This window comes from Lissotriton helveticus, chromosome 12 (assembly GCF_964261635.1).
Source record: "Lissotriton helveticus chromosome 12, aLisHel1.1, whole genome shotgun sequence".
NCBI lineage: Eukaryota > Metazoa > Chordata > Amphibia > Caudata > Salamandridae > Lissotriton > Lissotriton helveticus.
The window spans coordinates 644,995,054-645,005,904 of NC_136073.1; the positions used below are offsets into that span (position 1 = coordinate 644,995,054).

The window sequence follows — 10,851 nt, forward strand, 5'->3', positions numbered from 1 at the left end:
CCACAGTCTTTGTTTCATTACCCTACTGTTTCAAAAATAAATTGTTATCTTTTCATTTTCAGCACCTGACAACCTTAAACATTACCGTATTTTGGGGCAATTTTCCAGCAAACAACAAGAGGACCCCAACCTCCTTTGCTGCTCTTTCACCCCGGCTACAACCCAGCAAACACCAGTGTTAAAGGTAAGGAAACTGATGCTATATATTTTTTTTACATGGGAGTTAGGGCTATGTATGTATATGGTCACTCTCCAGGCCCTCAAGCAGTGTCTCTTTCAGTGCCTTCAGCAACCACTATGGCACAGAGAGGCAGGAGGCAGTCCGGCTGTATTTTAGCAGTCATTTTGTGGAAAGGGGAGCTGTTGGAGATGTATTACGATAATGCACAAGATATATGTATTTATACTGAAATTGCACTGCACCTTATACGTTGTACTTTGATTATTGACAGGTTTCTTTAATATATATATTGGTAAGGCCAGCAACACACCATCATGAATACAGTACAAGAGCTGATTGCAAGGTCATTCCAGGCACGGCCACTTGAACAAAAACTACAGATAAAGCAATTAGGACCTCATCAGCCTGAAATAAACCTACAGCAAACTACACAGGACAGAGGAAAAATGTCAAAACGTACATTCTCAAATGCCTGGTACACAAAAGCGGATTGGCTTACAGGGTGCCCTATAAAAAAATCTCTGTTCTGCTTCCCCTGCTTGCTGTTTGGTGGAGACTTTTCTGGACACGTCAAGGAATGATTGACTTGAAGCATATCTCTGAAAAAATAAAGAAGCATGCGCTCACAAGAAATCATCTGGAAAACCTGACAAGACTGGGAATGTTGGGGGAAGACGCACCAATTGAGCAGCAGATAAATGATGCATATCGCAAATCCATTCAAAAACACAATGAAGCTGTTGATAAGAACAGACAAAATCTATACAAGATCATTGATTGCATTCGTTTCGGTGGTGCTTTCGAACTGGCATTGCGAGGCCATGACCAATCAGAAACTTCCTCAAAACCTGGGATCTTTCGAGGCCTAGTGGATTTAATGTCAACCATAGACAAGGATTTGGAAACACATTTAGCACGTGCTACAGTCTTTAAGGGCACCTCTAATACAATACAAAATGAACTCCTTGACTGTATGCTCGAAATTATAAGAAGCCATATTGTGCAAGAGTTGCGAAACACAGACTTTGTGGCTATTCAGGCTGATGACACCACTGATGTGGCCACTAAAACACAGTCCGTGTTAGTGTTTCGATACCTTGACAGTGACAGAAACGTTGTGGAGAGGTTCTATGGTTTCACACATTTAAGAGACTCTAGTGCAGCAACCATCACTGAAGCTATACTGTGTCAACTGGACTTAATTTTCCCGGACCTGCCTCAAAAACAAAAACTTTTCGCACAAAGCTATGATGGTGCATCCGTAATGAGTGGAAGCCTTGGTGGAGTACAGAAACATATTCGAGATGTGTACCCTAATGCTCATTTTGTGCACTGTTACGCCCACCAACTCAATCTTATTATGCAACAGGCGGTATCAAAGATCAGAGAGACTCGAGTTTTCTTTCAGGATATCGGAGGCATAGCAGCATTCTTCACACGTTCCCCCAAAAGAACAGAAGCCCTTCATGAGATTGTGGACAAAAGCGTACCAAGGGGATCCTCAACTCGTTGGAACTTTCACATTCGTAGTCAACTTAATCTTTGAACAGAGGGATGGCCTTGAGAAATCTTTTGTCGCCATAGCATCCAGAGAAGACTTTGATCACACACATCAGAATGAAGCCCATGGCTTTATTAGAACACTACAAGACAAAGAGTTTTAGTTCTTACTGTTTTTATTTCATGACATAATGCGTCATGTTGATGCGTTATACGATCAGTTACAACGAAAAGACATAGATAGTGTCTCTGTGAAAGCCGCTACATCTACATTTGTACAAAAGATAAAGGAAGTGAGAGATGGGGTTGACGATTTAGAGAGCAAACTGCCGGAGCATTCTACTTTTGCAAACCGCAGACAAAACATCCCCTCTCTGGTTCGAATTGGAAAGGAGATATGTGACATTGTAATTGTGCAGGCAAAAGAACGTTTTTCATTCACAAAACATTTGGTGAGTGCCACTTTATTGCAAAGTAAAGAGTTTGCACAATATGATGAATCCTTCCCTGAGCGTGCTCTGAATCAGGCTGTGGAAGCATATCCTATGCTCAAAAAAGAGCAGCTGAGAACTGAGTTAACTGTACTCTACGGAATGCCTGTGTACCGGAAGGCCACAAGCGCCTTGAGTTTGCTGAGTTTAATTCATAAACTGCATATGGAAAACTCACTTACAGAGACAGTGACTTTACAAAAAATTGTGATTACGACTCCAATGACAACAGTAGAAGCTGAACGATGTTTTTCAGCCTTAAAGCGCATAAAGACATTCCTCAGGAACACCATGCTAGAGGAAAGACTAAATGCGTTGGCGATGCTATCTGTAGAGAGCAAGCTAGTCCAAAAGATACCGGACTTCAACATGAAAGTAATTGACAAGTTTGCTACACTGAAAGACAGACGTGCTGATTTCATTTACAAAAAGTGAATGCTGCTACTTGTTGGTTGAATACAAAAAATTCTGATTGAGGTAAGAAATGCATTGTTATCTCTGTTTTTAAAAGTTTTGTAGTGTTTGTTCTATTTGGAGACTTCACAGATTTGCTCACCTTTGTTCACTGGCCGGAGCGGTCTCCTGCAGGGTGAACAATTCATTGCTTGTGTTGCCTATCAAACCTTTCCCCTTGGCAACTTGCGAAAACCTTTATACCATTTATGTTTGGGGTACTTGCGTGGACCTATGTGAAGTGTGTGTACAAAGCTCAGCTCAACCAGAATCACGGTAACAGCGCGTTGCGCTGCCTCTTTTATATTCAGTATATTGTTAGTCTTTCATGTGACCTTTATGACCACTCTCTCCTGGCAGATTATTCTTTGAACGTATAGCCTACAGAAGAATACACACTCCTCTTACTCCTCTCTGGGAATAGAGTGGTGAGCCATACATACCATATCATTGTATATAAACAATGGAGAAGCACCACCCAATACCATCACATCGGCTCGGAACTTGGGTATCAAGTTCGACGATCAACTGTCTTTTAAAAATCAAGCAGTAAATATAGCTGGGACCTGCTTTCAGATTATAAAGGCATTGAGGACATTTTTTGATCTCCTCCCGCTGCCAGCCAGAAAAACGGTGGCAGTAGCTTTAATTAATTCCAGGCTGGACTACTGCAACGGCTTGTATGCTGGAGCTAACAAGTCAATCCTGCACCGATTGCAGATGGTCCAACATGCCGCTGCGCGCTTAGTACTACGCTGGCCACGTAGATCCTCAGCCTCAGCGGCCCTAAAGGCGCTACATTGGCTGCCTATCAGTAAAAGGATCTTATTTAAGATACTTGTCATCACGTTCAGGGCGTTTCAACAGCAGGGACCTCAATACCTCTGTAACGGATTTAAGAAATATCACCCCACCCGCTGTCTGAGATCTGCTAGCCAGAACTTGCTTACTATCCCTCGCTTTAAGCTGACTACAAAAGGTGGCAGATCCCTTTTCTTTCTGGGCTCTAAGGCCTGGAATCAGTTACCGCCCTCCCTAAGAGCATTATCCCAAGAGACCCACTTCAGGAAAGCATTAAAAACTTGGGTCTTTTCTTTAACTGATGTCGCCTGCAGAGCCTTGATCTAATAGTGTGATGCAATGGGTTACTTATCATCTTGCCCCCTACCCGTCCATCTGGGTTGGTTAAGCGCCAAGATACTCCTTTGGAGTGATAGTAGAGCTATAGAAATGTGCTTTACATTACATTACATATACTGACATTGTGTTGGACCCTAGTGCTCATTATCTTATCCTTCTGTTGCACAGGGGTACAACCTATGTTAACCTGCCATTTGTCTACTAGAACCAAGACTGAAAGCTGTGTAGGTTGTATATACAAGTGTGTTCATACTCTCTGTAGTATAGATAAGAATAGAGTGTAACATCTTCCTTCCTTTACAGCCTGCCAGTGCCTATTCTTCAAGAATTCACGAAGAGGTTCCCACGCTCAAGACCTGTTTTTCTTCCCCCGCCTTTCCTTGTTTTGTTTCCCTGTTTTCCCCTGGCGTGCCATTCGTTACTCTAGAGTCTGATAGAGTCGGAAGGCCGTAGGGGAAGACTGTGGACTTTTCTTCAAGTTCCTGACGCTCCTGCGGAACGAGCCTGGCAACCATTACACTGCTGTGCAACTTCTTCTACTCTTAGAGCTGAGATTTCCATGAAAGTCTTATAGTCTGAATTCAGCACCCGAGCATAATAGGACGGAATGTATGAAGCTCTGTAGTTATACTGAATAAGCAGCTACCTATGTTATGCCATCTATTAATGTAATAACTGCACTTTCACAATTGCTTAATTAACCTTCCTGCTTTCTCAAATTTGCTTGAAAATGCACGATTTTTCTTCAAAAATTTTCTCGGGGGGGGGGGGGGGGCTAACCCCCCCCCCCAAACCCCCCTTTTGGGGTTCGGGCACGCTCGCTGCGCTCGGTGCTGTATGCAAATCACTTTGTGCCCCCACCACTTTAAAATCTCACCCACCGCCCCTACTGTTACTACACACAATACATTTTTCTACACATCCATAAAATTAAATCTATAAAAAAGATATGTTCCATTTCACATTTCCTATTAAAATCAGGAGGTTAATACATTTAAAAAAAACATTGTTTAAGTAATAATCAGTTTGTTTTTAATGTCCTCTAAGAGTTTGGCGAAGGGTCGGGTTCCGTCATTCTCCTTTCCGCCTCCTTCATAAATCTAATACTTTCTAGACAACCGTTAAAAATTCTTCTTAATTTAATAGCCTCTAAAATATAACGAAGGGTCAAGGTTTTGCATCTTTTTTTCTACCTCCTTCATAAACTTAACCAAGCTACAGTTCAACTGCGGGTCATTGGGTGCGAAACAGGCAAGGACTGCATTTCTTAAACAGGCAAGGACTGCATTTCTTCGTGTATGTATTCCTTGCTGATTAAATTGGAATTTCAACAAGCGTTTCCTTTCCTCCATCAGATTATCACAGGAGCACAACAAAAGTGGAATGTCCTCGGGCTCCATGCCGCATAGACGACAGAGGGATCCCCCATTATCTTTAAGCCAGTGTGGTAAATGGCATGCGCAAGGTAACAGGCCCTGGTACAACGGTGCATTATAAGAACTACAGGCACTGGAAAGGTCCCACACTTCATTTATGAGCTGACTGGCACACCTTCCATTAGGCAGGGATGTCGTATATCGGCTGCTTTAGAGTAAGGTGTTAACACATTTACCGGTTTTTGATGTTTACAACTGAACTATGTCGAGACAATAGGTATAAGTAACGCATAATAATGCAAGCAAGGCCGGGAAGCATATCTACGCAGTCTAGCAATATATGTGTTTTATATGGTTTGGTGTAAGAGAGTACCAATTCAGCCCCTCAGAGTCTCTCTCATACCAGTAACCCACTGGTGTCCTTTTCAGTTATATCATTACACCATTATAGAGGCACTTTTCCTGTTTTGGTTTATAATGTAATTTTAAGAGGATCAGGTGAAAAAGAGGTGACAATGACAAGTATACTATATAATGATTGGAACAATACGATGAGAGAAAAGAGACTTCATTCAATGTTCATATTATCTTTTAGGAGTGTATTTATTACAAGAATGACAATTTGAGATCAACTTGTATTTCCTCTGTCCGTGTTTCTCCTGTGACCGCCGGGGGGGTGTTCCACATTGGCTGGAGGCGGTCATCGCTATACTGCAGCTCCTCTATTACTCCAAGAGGTAAATCTCCAGGGCCTGCCTCTGACCAGTGCCCGCTATGGACTGCCATCAGGTGGTCCTGGCTGGATTCCTTAGAGAGGAGTTCTATCGGGCACACACACTTCTTTTCTTGCACTTCACTATTTTTACCTCTGTAGCTTCCATGGTCCAAATGAGCCCATTCTAGAAACAGTAAGCAAATGAATAGGATTACTCTTCCCACCATAAAATGTAAGCACTTTGTTTATGGGAATTTCTTCTTCTGGATCCATAGCTAAGTTTCTGGAATTCTTATTGGGCTGATTCCATCTGGCAAACTCTGACCAGAACTCCTGGGTTACCATAAACTAGCACGAATAGTCGCCACGTCTCTTTCCAAGTATTTTTGAAGGCTCTTTCCAGAGGCTGTCTCTGAAATTCCTAATCACCGAATGAATGCTAAATCTGTCCTGGGCTAAGAGTCCCCTGGCCCCCACCCTCAAACAGTGAGGAATGTTTAACCCTCTCCGGCATCCCCTTCATCTTGGAAACTCGATACTACTAATTCCCCATACATTTGCCTGGCTGCGGTCAGACAACAGTAATGTTATCAATTGCGTTCTGCACTACACTTATTTGGCTGTAGGTGAAAGAGAATTGGGGCTCCTATCTTGACCGTTAGCTTTTTGAAGAGGAATCCTTTTGCTAAGCTTCTCTTGAAAAAGTTTGTGACATATTTTCTGTGGTGGGTATCTGTGAACCCGATCCAAATATTGTGAACCTCGTGATTGAAAGTAGGTTGCAATCTAGTGTGATGTTTTCATGTTTTGTGCATGGACGTCAATTCATCAAAATGCCAAATGTAGCGGGGGTGACATCGCATGCCTTTTGACCTTTACTTTGACTTACACTCACATGCTTACACACACCAACACATTCACACACTCTGGCGCACATAAACACACTCATCCGCAAGCATACATACAATATACATTTAGCAGCATTTTTATTTGCTTTAGCTCCAAGATAGGGGTCATATTACAGCTAAACTATTCCATTTTTATTACAATAATAGGGAATAATATTATTCACTATTTGTATAATAAAAAAAATGACGGAAACCAGGAGCTCCAACCAGCATCCATTAGGAAGAGCTACCCCTGTGTCGCAGGCACAGATGTTGCCACCTCTGAGGCCAGGGGTCGCAGCTGCGACCCCTAAATGATGCCCATGGATTTATGGCTTGATTACTTTGATGTGGTAGTGTTCTATTGTGGCCACTGATTCCATCGCTGATGCAAGTTCTGGATTTGATGCTCCTTTAAGTGAGCAGGTATTGTTGACCAGCTGGGAAAACACTAGGAGTGGGAAGAATAGCTCCCCAATGGGGAAAACAGAGCTCAGGTCTCCTATGGTGTATCTGCAAACTCAAAGCCCCACAGCACATCCAGACTCTACATTCCTCTGTGCTTTATCTGTGCTTGAGGCTTAAGAAACCTCACATAAGTAGCATACCTTGTCACATAACCCTACAGATGTAGTTGACCTGTTTTTCATTTGTAGTCACAGTTAAGTCCAATATTCTGAGCCTCTGCATGCAATGGAGAAATACATTTTCGCTTGTCCTAGAGTTTCCTTAGATATGTTAAAATTAAATGCTTGCAAAGAAGTCTGCATGGTGTCAAGTGTGTGACTGAATTGTCTTAATAGATGACTTCTCATTTTGATCATGTATGAATGTACTATTGGAAATCAAACAATCATTAGAATTTGCTGGTACTCTTTTTGCTGATTTGTGTCTCATCAGGAGACTTTTTGCTTGTTTCCACGACACACATGCCAGCTTATGCTCATGTTCACTGCCTCGTGCGGTTTGTTATGATTTTGCTGTTTTCTCACTAGTCTAGTTCATCGGGCACGTGTACCTGGCATCTGTCCCATGTGAGAATCTTTTGCACTCCCCCCATACAGAAATTGACAGAAACAAATAATTGAATGATCATTTTCAATAATTTGTAGTAAGGAACTGACCGTAAATACTCTCCCTAGTGCTTCCTGGCCATGGGTTCAGGAAGGCTTAAAAATAATGTATAGTTCACTCACTCAGTCAGTCAGCCAGTCAGTCAGTCAAAAGTACTTTATTCGGTTCATAGCAAAAACCATAAGACCACAATCAAATACATAAGAACATTGTGCAAATTAGCAGTTCATACAGTACATTATCATATTTAAAAAAATACACTAACGATATAGGCAAGGGAAAATTTCACTATATCTGCAAATATCATATACAAAGACCATTAAAAAGAGAAAAAACTATTTTAAAAAGGAGAAAGCGCTCGATCGCAATTCAAAGGTTCACCCTCGCTATGTACAATAGGTCCACTTAATCTTCCTCTTAAGTCTAATCGCTATTGTCAAGAAGTTCGCTATGTTAAAAATCTTCCAGACATTAGACAGCAGCTGTAGATACAAGAGGGCAGGTTTAACTTGTCTAAAGCCCTTGTCTTTAATAAGAGGAATAATGAACCTTTTACGAATAGGGCGAAGATGTTCGCAAAAAAAGATAAAGTGCACAGTACCCCTGATGGAAAATCCATCACACGAACAAATCTCCAAATCTATCTCCTTGGTCCAACCTGGACGTTCTGTAGTTCACTCGCATGTAGCAATAGAATAGAATACTGCTTAAATGGTCTGACTTCCAACAGCGTATCTACATGAAGTTTAATGCACTGCCCATGCTGCAACAGGATGGGTCTGCCTGAAAGTCAATTTCTACTGTGAATATTGAGAGAGCTGAATGGGTCGGTTTTAGAGAAAGGTCCACTTCCCCTTGCTGGCGCACCCTTCCCTCTTATATCCAAGTTGAACCACCCCCGTGGCGTGCCAGCGCACTGAGTTTGTAAATATTTATCCATGCATGTACATAACTTTACCCCGTACAATATTATATCAACTGATTTTTTTTTCATATATGTATGATGTTAAAATCTCCATGTATGTATACATTTTATGTGTGGTAATTTATATTTACCACCCACTGCAGAGAAAAAAAAATCTCATCAAATCACCACTCAGACATCATATTCCTCTTCCAAAATATCCCCCAACGCCACTTTCTGACCTCCCAAACCACTTTACAGCTAGGAACTACCATTCTCTCCAGACTCTTCCCTCCTCTCTCCATCCTTTATCCTATCCATCCAACTAACATGCTCTCTGACTCATCCCAAGCCTCTTTAACTATAATGAACTCCCCAATAATCCTTTCTAATCCCTTTCATCCTCTGTCCTGTTCATCCAACTAACAGGCTCACATGACTACCATTTCCACCACTCTCAGGAACAATTTAGATGTCCCCCTACTAATCCACCACTAATCTACCTTTGGGTTCCAGAGTGGCATGCTACTCGCCGAAAGCGCTTCAGAGCCTCAGGGGGGGGGGGCGCTATATAAATACAATTGCAAATTGCTAACATCTCCCTGGGTATCAGGTCCCCTCACTTCTTCCGCATCTTTACATCACTGATACTATGCCTTGGATGTGACTGAACCTTGCCTGGCCCAAAAGGCACCAGGTGCCCTGTCAAGGGAGGCACGCGGCCCACGCCAACCCTTTTAAAGTGTCTTGTGCAAAGATGAGTGGATTTGAAAGACTTGCGCGTGCGTTAATGGTGACCTACCAACCAGCCCCACATCGAAACGAGATGGGTAAAAGGTCGGTGCTTGGTCAATATGTTGAAGTTGACACGTGATCACTTGGCAACAGAGCAGCACTGCAGAACAAGACAAGTGCTGCTCTCTGCACTGGGGCTCTGGGGGCACTCACTGCGTGCCTGGCCCCAGCTGCCACTGCACACCTGCCTGCCCCGGCTCAGTATTGTCAATATTGACTCTGAGCGCTTATGGACGCTACATCACATCTAGGCGCTGACTGGGCAGATGACGACGCTAGGAAACTTACCCAGGCACTGAAGGGATGCTGTCAAACTTACACCCAGCACTGTTGCACAGCTGGACTTGTCCTGTCAGGAAAATAGCACGGCAGGGCTACAGGGCATCTATGGGGTGGGGGTGGGCGCCTCCCATCCTGACTGGCACCGTTTCCTGCTTCAGCGCGCAAGGGTGAGTCCACTGCGTGCACAGATCGAAGGGATGCGCCGAAACTTACCCCGGGCTGGCGCAGGGTTCAGCCCTGTCCTCGTCGCGGGGACAGCCTGCGTGTGTTCGTGAAGGCCCCGGGCGCCTGCAGAGCGTCGCGGCCCGGGCTCCTGAGAGGCCTGCGGGCTTCAGAGGATGCAGCGCTGCCGCTGACGCATATCCTTCGCAGGAAGGATGCAGGCGACGGCTGCGGCTCCTGATGCTGCCCGCTGCCTCTGCAGAGCGCCCCCCGCCCGGTCCTCACGGCCCCTTGACGTCAGAGGGGCTGGGCCGCCTCCACTCCTCCCTATCCTGCCGTGCTTCTTAAAGGGCCCCCTGGCATTCATTGGCACAGGCCTGGAATGGTAGGAGGCGCTTACCAAAAGAATACGTGCGTTCTTGTTGTTCTTGTTAGGCTTTTCTATTTCTCTCGTTTTCTCCTTCTTGCTTTACATCTTCTTTTTTCAGATAGGGCTTTCTTTCTTTCTTTCTTTCTCCTTTTTCTAATTTTAGCCTACCTCCCCTCTGACTCATCTGCGTATTCATTTTACAATGCAAACGTTTTTGTTTTTTATTTATTTAAAGCATTTTTATAAAGCGCCTACTTTAACCGAAGGTGTAATTGTATTCGTTGTATTCCTATTGCTATGAAACATGAAGTATTCAGGCCCCTGCATTTATTTCTTCTCAAATTCTGATACTCTATTTTATTCGTGTTTCGTAATACAGTCCCAACGGCACATACGATGTACTGATCTTCATACCTGTAAATTAGAGATTACCTTAAATTTCATCACAAACACTAGCCTTGCATTGCAGTCATTATTAATATTATTATTATTATTATTATTATCAGTCCGGGCCTCGTCAT

The 10,851-nt window shown here is 43.3% G+C and overlaps 1 protein-coding gene across 2 annotated transcripts in view; it reads right to left on the reverse strand.

Moving 5' to 3' along the window:
• Positions 1 to 10,244, reverse strand: part of LOC144798336 (serine/threonine-protein kinase MARK2-like) — a 282,100-nt gene extending 271,856 nt beyond the window's left edge. The window contains exon 1 of one of the 2 annotated variants that reach the window (XM_078669166.1): positions 10,012 to 10,244. The gene's annotated coding sequence lies outside the window, so the exon portion shown is untranslated. Of the gene's footprint in view, positions 1 to 9,804; positions 9,892 to 10,011 lie in introns of those variants that run through there. The other variant, XM_078669167.1, reaches the window with a different exon arrangement.
• Positions 10,245 to 10,851: the final 607 nt, after the last annotated feature.